Genomic DNA, 17,267 nt, shown 5'->3' with positions numbered 1-17,267 from the left:
AGTTACAAGGTCAGAGCAGAACTGGCAGTGACAAGGGTCCTCACATGGGCTGCTTAACACCTTCCTAGGATCAGAGGGTTCCTAGAGTCTTGGCCAATGCTAAGTCTATCTATGGTGGGTCAAGTGGTTTCTGCCCTGGGGAGAGGAGAGTCACAGGGAAGCAAGCTGGCAGGTCATTGCAGCAGGCTAGAGCAAGAATATCAGGAGGGATGATCTCCTACTCTGCTCTCCCCTTAGCCCTGGATATGATGTCTTGGTTTTATGGCTCTAGAGAAAAGTATAGGCTATAAAATGCTAGAGGGAATGGATTCTATCTTATAGGTTATTGGATTTCCCATAGAACCTAGACAAGCATGGAGCTCAGATAAGTGGTCCATAAAGATAGGATGCTGTGCCATCCTTCTGTGAGTTCCCACAGCTAACTTTTCCCATAATGAACTTTTGAGTCAGGCAGAGGACCCTGGAAAGCTTATTAAACAGGCAGATTCCCAAGTTTCAATCCTTGAGATTCATATTCATGAGGCAAAGGTGGGGCAGGAAGATGCCTATAACAAACTCCCCAGGTGTTCCAGTGCAGATGAGCCTGGGGAGAAAACCTTTGAGAAACCCTCTGATAGTCTGTTGTTTCACATACCATATTGTACTGAAATGATCCGTTTATGGGTCTAACTTCCCCCACCAGATCATGAGCTTCTCTAGGACAGGGCCTATGCCTTCTTATCCTTCTGCCCCAGAGTCTAGCAGATCACCTGGCACACAGGAGGTGTTCGGTTGGGCTCACCAGATCTGGAAGCTGACCCATAACATATATCCCATTCCCATAGGAATAGTTTCATGTCTGGGGTGTGTGTTGTTGACAAGAGTCACTGAATCCCCATATCTCATAAATATGAGCAATAATACTGAATCATGGAAGGGATGCTAGAGTGATGGAGCTGAAAAGTACCCAAATGCATTCTGCAACATCCATAAGGCAAGGACACAGCTCTGGATCTCGGCAGTCCCTCAGATATGTAAGGCTATGCTCAGAAACATTTGCTTAAAGATGATCTCACCAATGTCATAACAGTGTACTTCACACTCATTTTGTAGATGAGGCCTAAGACTCTCGAGGTTGCCCCAGGAATCAGAGTGAGACCCAGAACTCAGGCCCAGGTCTCTGGGTTTCCAATGCAGTACTTCCTTAAACCCACAAGATTCTGAGAAGGACCTGGGTTTTGGTTTTTTAACGAATGATCAATAAAACCTTTTCCTTTTTTAATGCCTTCATGCTTGCTACAGGGACATTTACCACAAGGAGCCGAAGGCATGGTTTTAAAGTTCCTTGGATGGCTTTTACCCGGGAGCTAGGCCATGGAAAGCCTTCCCCAAAGCTCCTCAAAATTCTAAGAAGAAACAAAATTAGAGCCAATTAAATGTGTAATCACTGCTGATTGTGGCAAGCGTGCTTCTTTTAGGTCATAATTATGACGCAGGGGTGTGGTAGTGTTTGGGACATACGATAGTGTTGTATATGTTTTTAGGATATTGGGACCTTTGTCTTGGCCTGGGATTATTACTTATGCCTATAACCTATAAGTTTTATAGGATTGGAGGATGGGCTGCAGTGGATTTCAGGAAACAAGCTCTATGAGGGGTGTCTCCATATTACACACATTAACCAATATGAGATTACCTTGTGCTCTGTACTCACTAAGGGACTTCCTTCTACAGGGCCACATTTCTTCCCAGACAAATGCTTAGCAAATCACATTCATGTAACTAACTCAATGTCTGGTTCTTGTGTATCCTCCATCCCTTTTCCGTTCCTTGTATTTTTGGGTTGTTTGTCCCTGTAACCCTCCTGTTTTAATGTTCTTCTGACTCCCTAGGTATTCCTGCTACTATGTTAAGTTCCCTGTGAGATGCATTCCCCTTAGTTCTCAATTTCATCTCCACTTTTTCTGTTACACAAAGTCCCATACACTTCTTCTTGGCAACTCGAGGTAAAATGCTAAATTATAGCACTGGGCAGGCAGAACCCATTGGTAGTAGATCCAATGAGAGAGGTTGTGCCCCTTTCTTCCTGGCCCACTTGTGCTAATGATTTGAAAATAAATTTCTCTTATAGCTCACCTGATAATCTGATGCAGTGTAATCAGCCTCATGTATTCAGAATAATCCATGGATTTCCCCATCAAAAACCCTTCTCTCATGATGCTCCACATACCACTGGGAAATGGGTAACACAGGAGAGGACCGTGTCCATTTTGCAGGGTTCTGAAGTGAAGGATCGAGGATCAAGCACTTACCCAAAGTTAGTAACACAGTTCTGTGAGAACCACAGCTTCCTGCATCCTGGTCTAATGATGGTTAGTGTTTATTTCTCTCCGATCACGCTCTTGCTGTAACTAAAATGTACTCACAGGTTGGCTGATGTGTCCTCAGTAGGATGGAAGGGAAGGAGGAGGAAATCTTTGTTTTTATGTCCTGGAATGTTCCAATGGTTCCAGCTGTGGCTACAGTTCATGACTGCGGGGATTTTTTTGCTTGTTTATTTTCTTTTGAAAGATTCTATCTTGATTCCAGCAAACTTTCCAGCAAACAGTACTTTGAGGCAGCTGGGAAAGGGAGGGCTGTTCCTGCCCTGTCATATGTCTTTAAAATAACACAACGGGAGAGGCAAGCCCTCAGGGTCCTCTTGAAGTATCAAGGATAGCATAATGAATTGGCTAATCGTAAACCATCCACTCCTGAGTTCTAAGCGATATGGTAATGAATTGCCAACGAGCCGCTCACCAGACTGCAGCCATATGGTGAGGGATACATACCATGGCACATTGTAGCCATACTGTGGGTTGGTCTGCGTAATTGTTTCCATCCAGGACCTTCCCATCTCTATGGCTGCTAATTAACGTCCTGTTTAAGCTGCTGTTTTCAAAACTAATCATTTGTTTGTTTTATGTGAATAGGCCTTTCTCTTATCTGGCTAGTACGAGTGACCATTAAGAAATGAAAATGTGTTTGCATTCACATAAAAATATTTGAGTTTCACATCTTGCCCTACCCAGTGGGTACCCAGGCTTAGCAGCACTGGCCTATAGTATCAACTAGATGCAGGAGATTATTCAACCCAACAAATGATCACCTTTCCCTACAGAAGGTGCGAATGAGGATTCAGTGCGTTCATTTCTCTATTGTTCTTCCGTCTGTGGACATTACCCTAGTTGGACCTTGAGCTATAAAATGTGGCTTTTCTAAGAATAGTGATGATAATAAAAATAATTAGAAGGAGACTTCATGTTTTAGAGTAAGGTACCCTTTCAAACATATACTCCCTGTTGGCTCAAGGAAATGGTGACATTTTGGAAAAAAAGAATGTTTGTTTCCTTCCTGTTCTCTGCTGTTTCCTTGCCTCTTTCATTGGTTTCCTTAGTTGTTACCCAGTTGAGGCTAGAAAGTGTTTGGAGAAAAACAAAACAAAACAGAGCTACTCTGGGAAGACAGGGGAATGAGAACCACTGCCAGTCAACAGGAAAGGCAATTAGAAAGGAATAATTTTATTAAGGATTTAGGAGAGCAGTGGGCTGGGGGAAGCTACCACCCATGTGTTCCTTGCCTACTTCAGGGTGTGTCCAGTGTCGTAAGACCCCCCACCATCATCACTAAGGCACAGGAGGGAGAGTGACCATTTTGTTCCCCTATGTACATCCTTCTGGCAGCCTTTTCCCCACTAAGATTTCCTGTTACTCCTGTAAACTGATAGCCTTTTATAACAACATTGAAGAATCCCAGGAAATGGAGGCAAAGAGAAAAGAAAAATGGAGGCGAGGATGCATACAGGGTGATACTCCCTGAGACTGCTCCTGGGTCCCTCGCTTTCTTACAGGACACAGTGGGAATAATCACTCTGTCTCACAACTCCCTGATTTTTCCCTACATCCACATACAGCACCCCAGAAACAGCCAACGTGTTAATTGCAAGGTCAGGGCAGTGTCTTACGTGGCATCTGGGACGTGGTATAATGCAAACAGATTTCCATATGTGGTCCCTTCCAGTAGTCCTCGGCCCCCAGCACCCACACCATGTGAGAACGCGGCTTCTTGGGAGATGCTGACATTTTAATTGGAAGCATCTGTTGCCTTTTCTGTTATTTTTGGCCAGGTTTGGTTTATTTGTATGAGCCGATGTTTATGTACAGATCCACCTACGTGTTTCACAGGAGGCGGGATGCAAAGCCTAGCTTTGCCTCTTCTCTCATTTTCTTCTCAAGGAGCCAACTGGCCTGTGTGACAGGGCCACTTGCCTTCACCCCAGTCAGTTCTCTGCTGGGTTTCTCTCAGCCGAATTGGGGGTGGGGAGGGCCAAACAGAGAACAGAAAAATCACCTTCTTGGGAAAATAGAGGGAGACACACCCACCTCCTCCAACTCCCAACAAAGGAAGGTCTGTCAGCCTTCCAGCAGGGCCTCAGACTGTGGCAGAACCTCTCCCACCCCTGGGCCCTGCTGTGTTCTCCTCCCAGCTCTGACTCATATACTAGCTGAGGCCATCGGCTTCAAGTCTCCCACAAGCCTTGTTCCCATCAGCCTCCGCTACCCTGCCCTTCACTTTCTGCTCACTCAGAAAGCCACCCTTCTTCTCTCCATCAAAACCCCAATGGCCTCCACAGAGCCTTCCTACGGCTGGCAAACTGGCCTATTCATACACCCAGCAGTGCTACTCTCAGTCAGGAATCAGTGTGTACTATGGTTTTGCTTTATTCCAAGCTGTAGTGGGTTAAATAGTGGCATGAAAATCAAGGTTTAAAAGAAGAGGAAAAGATATTTACAGGAAAGCCAAGAGAAGATTGTGACTGCATTTCAGGTCATCGAGGGGACAGAAAAGGAAAAAAAAAAAAAAATTAGAATGGAAAAGTTAAGACTACGAAGGCCAGGTCCCCTTGTATTGTCAATCTGTTTCTCTGTGGGTCCTCACCCCGCCTCCTTAGATTGTTCGCAAAGGAGTTGTCAAGGCCCAAAACCTTTGAGAAGTTCTGTTGAGATAAATTCTCTTTGTAGAGCTGTCTGACTTGGGAACCCGTGCAGTTGCTTCTCCTGGAATACAGAGAATTGTGGGTCATGGGCTGGGCTCTGCTGTACAGAGAAATGAGTGATGCTCCTTTAATAGCAGAACTGGAGGAGGCCTTACAGAGGACCAGACCTGTCCTCTACTTAACAGAGACGTAACCGAAAGCCTGAGAGGCGAGGTTGTCCAAAATCCCACAGCTGGTTCAGGGTAGAGCTGAGCCCAGAGCATTTCTCCCTCACTTCCTGGTTATACTTCCTAAGTTCCCACCTTACTCCTGTCTTTGATGGGTGGCTCTGGTGAGACTTAACCGTTCTGAGCCGCAGGGTTCTTTTCTGTAAAATTGGGGTGCATGGAAGATAACATTTTTGAAGGCTTCTTATAGAATATCAAGTGTTGATTACAATTACTCTCACCTTTAAAGCTGACACATTCTGCAGTTTACGGTAGTTGTTAAAATTCCCATGTTAGAGGGGAGAGAAAGAAGTCTCTGTGAGATTAAGTAAATTCCTTAAAATCATGAAGAGCATAGCGTTGGAATTTGAATCCTGATCCCAACAGTTTTTCCAGTCCCCCGCAGCTGTCCTTAGAGGAAAATGAGTGGAACTTGTGACCAAGCTCACCCACAATCCCAGGCCCCTTCATGCTGCTCCTGCCAGTGGAGGCAGGGAGCTGCCCCCTCCCCCAAGACCTGGGCACCAATGGAGTGCAGAAGCAGGTTGCCATGCCCACAAGAGAGCAGCCTAGCCCCCTCTTTCATAGAATCTCACAACAGCCTGCCGGTCAAGGTCCTGGCTCCAAGAGGGAGCCAGAGCAGGGCTCCAACCAGCTGCAGAATGAAGGAGCATTTAGCCACACTCCCCACACTCAGATGTCTGCCCCTCTAAGAAAGAGGCATCAAGATGCCTAAAGCCCCTCTCAAAACAGCCAAAGGACGCCCCAAAGTCGAAAGAGAAACTTATTTACAGAGCTGACAGCTCGCTAGCTTGTTCTCATCCTTCTTGCGCAGCAAGGCAGCCTTTCCACTGGCATTTGCAAAGGCCGTTCCCCCCATTTTGGATTCAGGACACTTCCCCACCAGCCCATGCTCAGAGCTAACTGCCCTTTCAGACATTTCTTTGGACACACGCTCACTCACACACATGTACACAAAGTCTGTTATTTTTAATAAGACTTTTTTCCCCTGTTCTCTCCTGGAAATGCAGTAGAGTCCTCTGCAGGGCAGAGGCCAAGAAGACAGCCACCACACTGTATGATTTTACAGACAGTAGCATGGCCCCTATTCCTACTTCATGTATTAACTTCCCTTCAATCATTTACTGGGTCATTCGCTCGTTTTCTGGCCTTCACGGGGAGCGTTACTTGGGCCATTTTGGCACTTGACACATCGTTGGCACTTGTTTATATCCAGAGTAGCACTTTATAATGTATAGCCTTATGTTCTTGGTTAACTGTTTATTGTGTGAGGAACTTTTCTCAATTAGGATGTAGCTTCTATGGGACAGAAACTGTATTTGGGGCAGTGGATCTCTGAAACTCTGGGATTTATATGGCAATTTAAAAACTCTTTTCAGACTCTCATCTATCACTCACAGCGGTGGATCCTTTCACGGTAACTTTACCCTGGAAGACCTTTGTGCACCAAGTCAATTCTTATCCCTCTTTTAAGGTCCACTTCAAATATTTTCTTTACAATATCCTGGTGCCATGCCCTATTCCAAGGAGAATCAGTAACCCCCTTCCTGGGTTCGCTCTCACGGCCCATCTTACACATCTTTATTATTGCCCGATCACAGTGGTTCATGTTTCTCTGTTAAATATCTGTACGTCTCTCCATCCAAAAGGTGAGCACCAGAAAAGGTAGGTAAGTGCCAAAACTAGGAAGAGCTTCCAGGACAATCAGGCACCTCAGTTATATGTCCTTGAGGAGAAGGAAGTTGGAAGTAGGTAGGAAAGGAAGGGAAGACTAATCCAAGTGTCCCAACTTCTTCCCGTAAAAATTCTTCCATTTGTGTCAATTCCTGCCCCCAGGAAGGGATCTCTTATAAAAAACACTGCCTTGGAAGAAGACTGTAGATTTCAAGAGGTGTGACGCGATCACACAGGGGTCAGACCTCTGTCTGAATATCAGAGTGTTGAGTTTGGTAGGCAGAGCACCACTGTGGGAAATGCCCAGGGGATGCCCAGTGTTTGAAGACAGGTAGGTTGTGGCATGAAGGCACTGAGTCGTCAGTTTGCTCATAGGAAGAGGGAGGTAGAAAAATGGGCTCTCAGCTCTCAGGGGGAGAGCTTAGCAAAAGCCCAGTCAAGCAGACTAAAGTTTCAGATGCTGTTCCAACTCCAAAGGGGCATTAGGAGGCTGGGTAGGTAAACCAAGGCAAGAGCCCAGATGTATGTAAGGAGCACAGTTCAGGGGAAAGAGAAATTCTTGGAGACTATGTACCAGTGCCCATGGACTGTTCCTGGGCACCAGATTAATTCCACTTTTATCAGATAATGAAGGCAAGTTTCCCATATGCGTTCTTGCCTCGTCAGGTATAGCTCGGGAATTGGGGTGAACTGGACCACTATGGAGAGAGCGGGGAAGAGGGAAGCAAAGCCAGATGGGGAGATTCCCCAGTCAGGGGGAAGGGTCCTTTCTTATTTTATACCCCCCACTCTGAGCAAACTGCCTGATCCTTACCAGTCAAGGGAAATTTGTTGGAGTGCAGTTTAGGAGTGAGAGAGGTTTCCAGACACCTTTCCATCATTTTGGCAGGTAACTTCGAGCTTTCCTGGCCAGGCCCTGCTTACTGGAACCCTTTGTCCAGTGCCACGGAGAAAATGCAATTCCCCCTCTGCACTATTGCTCATTACCAAGAAAAATGACGGCTTGATAGTCTTCCAGCAAGAGAGAACAATCTATTTCATTTGGAAGTTTGGTAATTGATTAGGGCAATAGATTTTCTTCAGGGCAGCCTCTCTGGGAGAGTCTGGCTCGGGCACAAGATTTACATACATCAGGCTCACTCTGCCTTCAAAATTTGTCTCAAAGGATGAGATCACAAGGCCATTACTGGAGCGAGTGGAGGGCTGGAAGGGTGGGGTGGCAGAATGGAATTCCCAGACATCATTTCTCAACATTGAGGGCCAATGTCTCGTTCAGAATGCTTTCAAGTACTTTTCTGACAGTAACTTTTGGGTAAATCCATTGCCAAGGGCCTGTGTACTCTGGGCTGTGATCAGAGCCTGTGCTTCTTTGAAGGCCTCTGCTGACCAAGCTTCAGTGTAGATAAGTCCTGGGGACACCATTAGCCTGCGTGCCCCACTGGAGAGGTGCCCAGTGATGGCTACGCTAGTCTATGGCTGCACAGTAAAGTGATATCCTGAGAGTATATAGTTAGTCTTCCCTTAACATCATTGATAGTTTCTGCAACTTGAAGCGAAATCTTGCCATAGGCTAATTGATATAAACAAGAGTTAAGTACCTATAGTATTTCATCAATGTAATAATGAAATACTGTTGAACGAAATGTTATTCAAGGGCCTGCTGAAGCCATTGTAGAGGTTAGTGGCCCAGCTCTTCGTGAACACATGGTCCCTATCTGAAGCTCGTCCTGATCTTATATACCACCCCTCTCCCAATCTTTACTTCTAACTTTCTCTGTGTGTCTCTGCGTCCAAACCTGCTCTAGGAAAAACTTTCAGACCTGTCATTTCCTCCCCCCCCACCCCCAGTGGAAACATAAATCATTATGTTCTTTTTCCCAGAAGAATCTTCACTTTAAGCCTTAATCACTAACAGTCTGATAAAGAAATTTCCAGCATCATTGTTTTGATAAGCTAAAGGGGCATAGGGGGGAATGCACACCACAGACAACGCATATTTTATAATACCATTGTGTAATGATACAGCCTTTCTTTGCATCACACCACCATCCTCTAGATTAGTTAGGGCCCATAGTCAACTTTGTATTTGAGTGCTATACAAAATTTAAATACATTTAATTATAATAACAGCACTTTGAGTTTAGCCCCAAATATAAAGATTGAAGGGTAAAAGTGTTTAGATCTTACTTACATATATGTAGAGAATTGATGGGTGCCTTGGGCCTGGATTGCCTGGCCCCAGATGGCTGAGCATTCTCAACGAGTCATATGTGTACAGTGAGGACAGACACAAAGGCATCTCTCTGGGGTGGTCTGAGAGCATGAGACACTCATCTGGTCTGTGCCACTCTCACTATACCTACTCAGACCCAGGATGCAAGAAGTTCCTCTCTTGAATAGCTGAGGGTGGGCCCAATTTCCATGGGGACCCTATAGACTAAGAGAAGATCTCCACCCCGTTCTCTACCCAACACACCCAGTGGTCTGCCTGGAATGGCGAAAAACTGTAACCCTTTGTGTCGCTTGTTGGATAAGCATTCTACTTCTTCTACCCTACAGCAACTAGTTTCAGCTCTACAATTTAAAAAGTTGGTTCTAATCAGACTAATAGCATCAGCCACAGGTGGAAAAAACAATTTTCCCCAAAGATGATACCAGGGAGGTAAATATCTATATTGATAAAATGTAAATCTGGCCTTGTTGCTGAACTCGCCATGTTAGCAAAGTGCTTTGGGGAGAGGCCTAAGGTGAACATTCCTATATTATTTGTTGAGCAAATGGTAATGCTGGGAGGTGTTACTGGTAAATCAGCAGGTGTTACTGCAAAATGTTATTGCACATCTATGACGTACAAGGATAGATTCTATGAGAAATATAAAGATGAATAAAGTCCAACCCATGACCTCGAGATTAGGTGGGAACCCACCCATGAAATAACTATTGCAAACACCCTATTGCTTACATAGCACTGGGGTGGCTACTAATATCTCCACTAATATCCATTAAAATATTCATTGATATATTAATCAATGCATTTATTCTACCCATTATGACTACCTTCTTTCCTCTGTTCCCCAATTTATTAAAAATAGACATTCAAGCATCAGATTCAGTGATTCCCTTGAAACCCAATGAGAAAACAATAAGAACCCCATTAAGCGTCATGGCAGCTTTCACCCAGGATAGGTTGAGGGGGGCCTGTTGGCTGAACAAGATTAGCACTCCATTCACAGCTGTGTTAAAGTACCTGTGCTGTGTGCCCACCACCACAACAGTGCCTGGCACTAAGCAATTTGTCAATAAACATTTGTTTGATGAGTGAATGATTGATTGAAAATGGAAGAATTTTCAAGTACTCTTGATACAACTACAGATTCTGGATATTATGATTTTAAAAGTAACTGCCTCATCATCCTAACTGTAGCATCACTGAGTCAAAATCAATTTTAAGGAGCGATTAGGGAGAGTGTGGACAGAGTATATATTTGGTATCCAAAGACCTGGGTATGAAGCTTGATGAATACTAACTAGCCAGGTTGGCCTTGGGAGGTTCCTTTCTTCTTTCTGAGCCTCTGTTGCCTTATGAAGTAGACTGGGAGATGGAGTAGAAACCAAATCCAGAGGGAGAACAGAGGAAGAGATGAAGCAAGAACATCCCAGGCAACACTCAGGTGCTCTCCACAGCTCCACCCCCACCCCAGCCCCCATGGATGGCACACACATGGGGCTTGTGAGGGCCAGGCCTGGGCAAAGCCACAAGCAGGGGAGGTCATGAGGGCAGAAACACTGCACGTCACAGGAAATGGGACCCAGAGAAAGAAGGACTTCAGACAGACTGTTCTTGGAAATAAAGCCGGGCGTGTTCTGCATTCCTCTCCTGTAAGGTAATCTAAGAATGAGCAGCCTCACACACCCACACCGCCCTGGTAACTGTAGGAATTCCTCATTATCAAAAGTCAAAGCTGATAGGGAGTGTGAGATCTTAACATAAGTAATTGAGTTAACCACTGATATTTCCCCCTAAATCCCCTTTCGGAAGATTGTCTTTATGAAACTTAATACTTGGACTTTTGGGGCATGGGAGGTCTACTATACCAGGTAGAAGGCTGTGTTGATGCTGGGATCAGAGAGAACATTAAATTAAACTCATCCATTAGTAGTGAATTTCCATTTTTTTCTTTGTTTCCTTTCCCTCTGTCCACTATTTTCCTTCCTTCCTTCCTTCTTTCTTTTCTTTCTTTCAGCCGAAAGCCAGGCAATATTTAAAACTGGAAAGGTCACTGGGGCAATACTTTGGAAACCTTAACCTTCATTCTCCTCCCAAGTTTGCCACTAAAATAAGTGTGATCCTGGCAAGGTCACTTTATTTCTCTGGCCCTCGGTGTCCTCATTTGTAAATGAAGGCTCTGAACAGATCAGTGATTTTCAAAGACTACCTCAGGGTGCAGAGTTGGGGGGAGAAAGATCAGAGACAGGATTTCCAACCCTCTCTATGCTCCTCAATTGAGGAAGCTCGTTTCTTATCTCTTTCACACGGGTTGGGGGGTGGGGGAAGACTCCATAATAGTTCATTTCAAAAGCACAAATTGTTCCCTTTGCTTTTAAACATGAAATATTAGAAACCTGCTGAGCTAGTTAATCTTGAAGGTCCTTTCCTACTTTAGGGTTATAGGTTTCTGCTATTTATTGAGTTTCTGTCGTGTGAAAGACCTTGTGCTCAATGCTGCAAAGTACAGACAGGAGAAATGTAAGACAGAGTCCGTGGCTCTGGGAGCTCCAAGATGAATCATGGAGGTTAAATTAGTGTTGGGGGCACCAAGGGACATGGGGCTCTGAAAAGAAAGAGATCATGGAGGGCTGTAGTGAGCAGAGAAAGCTTCACAGAGGGGTGCATGGAACTTGAGTCAAGCCTTGAAACATGGGGGTATCTAGAAGAGAAGGGGGAGTACATTGCAGACTGGGAGGCTGTCCTCTCTCTCCACTGTCCTCACGGCATGTCATCTATGATCTGGCAGAGGGGCACGGAGGTGAGCAAGACAGGCAGAGTTCCTGCTCTCTTGGAACTTATCATTTGGGGAGAAGCAGACAGCTCACCACAGGACAGAGTGGGCTCAGAGACCAGCTCTATTTGATGGACTTGATGGTGATGACAGAGCCTTTCCCATGAATTCGTCTGATTCTAGTTAGCTTGGGGCAGGCCGCCTGAGTCAGCAGCAGGGTGGACCAAATGACCTCCCCAAGTAACTTCTCATGAGACACAGCCCTGGCTGATTTGGTTTGGCTGGGATTCCGAGACATTCCAATATCTGCCCAGAGGGCAGGCCCTTGCCCCAATCAGACTGACCTCAGCCTTGCCTCTCCCAATAGATAATTAGGCCTTCAGGTCTCCGAAGCAGCTGCGTGTGGGTAACCCTTGTGTGGGGAACCCCTGGAAGTGGCATGCCATTTTCTGATGGGAATTAAAGGGTCTGGGGAGCCAAAAGACTTCTCAGCAGGAAAGTTTATTATTCTTTTAATTGTGGCATTAAACCTCAGACTAACATTACATGAACATTCATGCTGCTGTCCAACATGTGGAATGAGCTTCTTCTAATGGGCTTTGTCATGTCCAGGGTCAGTCTGACCCAGAGGTGAGGAAGGCCACCAGTTCTTGGCTAGGCATGGTAAATCCTGGAACTCGAGGAACTCCATATCTTGACCTTCCTCCTGGAGCTTTCTCGCCTGTTGACTGATACCTGACATTCTACCTTTGGGATTTGGGGCAGTTTACTGAAGTCTTTAATCCCTCTTTTCCCTGGAGGGGAATATTAGTCAGGTTCATAGGGGTGCAAAAAAATGGAAGTTCACTGGTTGCAGAGAACAGTTAGAAAACAAGCAGCTTGCTCAACAGGACAGCTGCTGTAAGAATAATATGCTTCACTGCAACTGTTGTAAAAGATCATTATACTGGAATATCCAAATTCATACTGTATCTTAACTGGCATCTTCAGTTAGAGTTCTTAACTCTAAAATAATAATAATTATTATTAATAATAAGCACAACATCTAGATTCAATCTGCTTTCTACTCTAGCATGTAGAATAAGGAATAAGATGCGTAATATATTTCCCCAATTGCAATCCCATGCTTTAAAAGAGCTCTTACCTGCCAAAGCATAGATCACAGCTCTGGTTTAGTACAGCATTTCTGAGACATCTTTGAGAGATTCCATCTCATTTCATAGCTGATACAAATTGGATTCTGTTCACCATGTGCTATACACTTTAGCTTTCATACTTTATTAAATACTGTGATTTTTTTTAAAAAAGATACTATTTATTGTAAAAGATTACACCTCCATTATATGCATGTACCTATTGTTAAATGCCAGTATAACTCCACTATGACAGCATTTGTATTTGTTCATTTGTTCATTTATTCAATCTATTTAGCAACTGTCAAGTATAGTTCTAGACTACCAATCACTGGTAAGAAGAAAAGGTCCCAGCCCACACTTACAGTCTGAAGGTAAAATAGGCATATTAGTAAGTACAACAGCACTTTAACTGCTGGGATCCAGTAATGACAGAGAGAACCCAGAGGAAACGACTCTAACTTCCTGGGGCCCCAGGAAGAGCTTCGAGGAATAGTTCTGAACTCAGCCACTGAGAGCCAAGGGATTAAGACATTGTGACCAGAGCTCACCTTCCTCTGTGTTTTCACAACAAGATGGATAGTCTAGGGGACGAGAGTTGAAATAATTTTCTAGTCCTTTTCTTAGGAGAATAAAACAGGCGGATCTCAGGTTTTTAGGCACCTCTTCAATAGAGTGCCACCTTACCTCCTTCTCCCTGGAGAGCAAAGCCAAGGGCAGGCAAGCTGCACAGGTGTCAGGGAAATGAGATATGTCCACCATGCTTCTGGTAAGCTAAGAGCCCCAGCTTGGCAGGGGGCCAACCCAGTGGCATGCAAGCAGTATAATACACAATCTAAATGCAAATTTGGGGACTGTTTGGGGAATCAATTAACAATAAGCATATACATCCATTTACAAAATAGCAGTGTGCGAGAGTATCCCCACATTGTAATTGGAAACTACAATAATACCAGGAGGAATAATTGTTAAAAAGTCTTCTCCAAAAAGCTAAGAATAATATAAAAAATGTCGTCCATCTACAGAGTTATATCCTTAGGGAAGCACAGCAGAACACGCTAACAAGCAACTGAATCCATGTATAAATGAAATGAAATCCACCAAGTCAAGAAAGGGGCACAGACTAAAAAAATCTCCCTTGCAGATGAGCTACCCCTGAACCAGGCAGAGTTCCATTTGATCACTTCTTGTGGTAGATGGAATGGTCTGAGGCTGGGCACGACCCTCAGGGGAAATTATCTGCCCATTCACAGAGTCCCCAGTGTTATTTTGATCTTGGATCATCCTCTCCCACGTCCACACCCCCATGCCCACACGTGAGCACGTGAGAGCACACATACACATACCTTACTCGCTCATCCTCCAGGGGGAATCCCAGACACATCACTCACTGTGAGCTGTTAGCTGGAGAACAGTTCCTGGCAGAGAACTAATTGGAATAAGAGGACAGAGGTCAAGACAAAGGAGGTGAAGAGAGTTTATAAACCACAACCTGAGCACTTGACATTCGAAAAGGTGCCAAGCCAAGTATCTTCTGGCTAATGACTCTAAGAAATTAATCTAAAGATTCAGAGAGCTCCGACCACACCCTTGCTCTGGGACCTGGGGCGCTGAGAGCACTTTGGGTTCTCCTCTAAGGTGAGGCCTCTGAGTAAAGCCCCAGTCAGATGGAGTCCTGAGCTAGGAACTAACAGGCTGCTGCTGCCAGGCACCTGGCAGTAGCATCAAGCTACTCGCCCAGCTCCTCTGGGCTTTAGCAGACTTTTGCATACATGGATAGGAGGTAGCAGCTATTGCTACCTTCACGCACAGGAAACCACACCTATGGATGCTCAGAGCTCTGTGGGTCAAAGGACATGCTTTGTGTATGCCTCTTCGTTTAATTTCCCAGAGGGTAGGAACCATATTTCCTATGTCAATGGAGACGAAAACAGTGCTTTTAAACGTAATCTTGGAATAAGCCATTCAATCCTGCTGGACTCTGCTCAGCACTACTTCCTCCACTTGTGTGGATAATTGAGACATGGTGGTTGCAGAAGTAAAGCCCATCCATTACCAGATAGGCATTGAGTCCCTACCAGCTGTAAAGCTCGAAATAAAACCTCAAAACTCCCTCCAAAAATATGAGCATTCTACATGTGATTGTTGACAGATCACCTGGTAGAGAACTGGGGCTCCGGGTCAGTGGGCGTGCCTTGAACATACGCTTCGTATCCATCACAGTGCCTGGAACAATACTTCTACATAGTGATTTAGGAGATTTTCTGTGAGTGCCGGGATGGTGTCTCGTGAAACCCAAAAATGGAAGCACAGACCAAGGAGAGGCGAGGAGTTGTAAAAGAAGAGGGAGGAGGTTCCCGAATGGGATGCCCCACATGGGACAAAAAGGCTCTTATTTTTATATCTTTCTTTGCCTGTTTGGAGAAGGGAACCTGCGCCTTCTAATGGAATTCGTCTGCCAGGTTTGTTCTGTTTGCCCACCCTAAAGGGATTAAGAAACCCATTCTTACGTATCAGATCTGTTCCATTTGTCAGGCAAAAGGAATTTTACAAGATAATTTATTAACCTCAAGGTGCTGTTACATTTTGTCCTGGAATGGAGTTATTTCAGAACCTGAAATTTCAGGAAATGGCTATCTTTTGTTTATTTTACCGGGGACCTTCCTGTCTACCTAACAACCTGTTAACTAACCTGTCTCAATAGTACTAAGAACGACATTAACACCATTTGAATGACTGATTTAAGAATTTAAAATTGCATTTCTTTCTGGTTTACTATTAAAATTTAGGAAATAACTTTACATGTAAAATGAGTTAGATCTTTCTGGAAAAGTGTTTCTCTGGGAGTTTATATCCTAAAAGAGGTGTGGCCCATGGATGAGAAGCAGAGTGGTGTCTTGGGGAGAGCATGAAATTTCAGCATCAGGAACCTTGGCTTCTAACACATCTAGTTGAGTGACCTGGGGCAATTCATTTACCCTCTGGCAACTTCCGTTTCCTCACTCCTCAGTAAGCCTAGAGGTAACAATTTACCTAATTTGCAGGAGATTGTGAAAAGATCAGGGGAAAGGCTTACTACATGGCGAAGCCCTGAGCAAATATAAACTGTTATTATCATGATTATTACTACTGTAGTTAGGCCTGCATTCCATTCCTTTGAATGACACAGATGCTTTTCCTAAGCCAGCAATGAGCAGGGACTTTGTGTTGAGCCCTTCCTCCAGCAGTACAGGGGGTTGTGTGCACACCTCCTTTCCACCTCCTCTGACACCCTCTGGCATCTGAACCACTGAGCCAGGCAAGTGTGATGTCTGAGACCCACAGGACCCCCACCCTGCACCTCCCATCACCCCAGCTCTTGATCAGTGATCCGTCAACAATCACGTTTAGTGCACCTATATTTTTGAGTCCCCATATTTATTTTATTGACATATAACATTATTTTATTTTCAGGTGTACAGCATTATGATTTGATGTTCGTGTATATTGTGAAATGATCACCACAGGAAGTCTAGCTGACATCCATTCACAGGCTATAGTTACGTAATTTTCTTTCTTGTGATGAAGACTTTTAAGATCTACTCTCTTAGCAACTTTCAAATATATAATACAGTATTATTAATTCTCACCGTACTGTACATTACATCCCCAAGACATCAATTTTATAACTGGAAGTTTGTACCTTTGATCCCTTTCACCTATTTCACCCACCACCCCGCCTCTGCCTCTGGCAACCACCAATCTGTTCTCTATATCAATGAGCTTGAGGTGTTTTTGTTTTGTTTTGTTTTTATTAGTTTCAGGTGTACAAAACAATGTAATAGTTAGACATTTATCTTTTATACCCCTCACAAAGTGATAATATCTCCAGAGCTTCAGGTGTTTTTTTATTTTGTTTGTTTGTTTGTTTGTTTGTTTAGATGCCACACACTGTAAGTGAGATTATATGGTATTTGCCTTTCTCTGTCTGACTTACTTTACTTAGCATAATGCCCTCAAGGTCCATCCATGTTGTCACAAACGGCAAGATTTCCTTCTTTTTATGGATAAGTATTGTTCTAGTAGATTAGATAGATAGAGGGATAGATGGATAGATGGATAGATGGATGGACAATAAAAGAAAAGAAAGAAAAAGAGAAAGAAAGAAAGAAAAGAAAAGAAAAGAAAGAAAATAGATACACCTTCTTTATTCATGTATCAATAGACACTTAGGTTATCT

The 17,267-nt window shown here is 44.3% G+C and overlaps 1 protein-coding gene and 1 long non-coding RNA gene across 6 annotated transcripts in view; one reads left to right on the top strand and one right to left on the bottom strand.

Annotated features, from left to right (window-relative positions):
* LOC109451449 (uncharacterized) overlaps positions 1 to 2,501 on the bottom strand; it is a 33,945-nt gene extending 31,444 nt beyond the window's left edge. For both annotated transcript variants that reach the window (XR_012498756.1, XR_012498757.1), the window contains exon 1: positions 2,292 to 2,501. This is a non-coding gene — a long non-coding RNA (uncharacterized LOC109451449). The remainder of the gene's footprint in view (positions 1 to 2,291) is intronic.
* SLC14A2 (solute carrier family 14 member 2) overlaps positions 1 to 17,267 on the top strand; it is a 421,518-nt gene that overhangs the window by 257,762 nt on the left and 146,489 nt on the right. The gene's annotated exons all lie outside the window — the stretch shown is intronic.

Source organism: Rhinolophus sinicus, linkage group LG09 (assembly GCF_036562045.2).
Source record: "Rhinolophus sinicus isolate RSC01 linkage group LG09, ASM3656204v1, whole genome shotgun sequence".
Taxonomy (NCBI): domain Eukaryota; kingdom Metazoa; phylum Chordata; class Mammalia; order Chiroptera; family Rhinolophidae; genus Rhinolophus; species Rhinolophus sinicus.
This window is presented reverse-complemented; position numbering and strand designations above follow the sequence as displayed.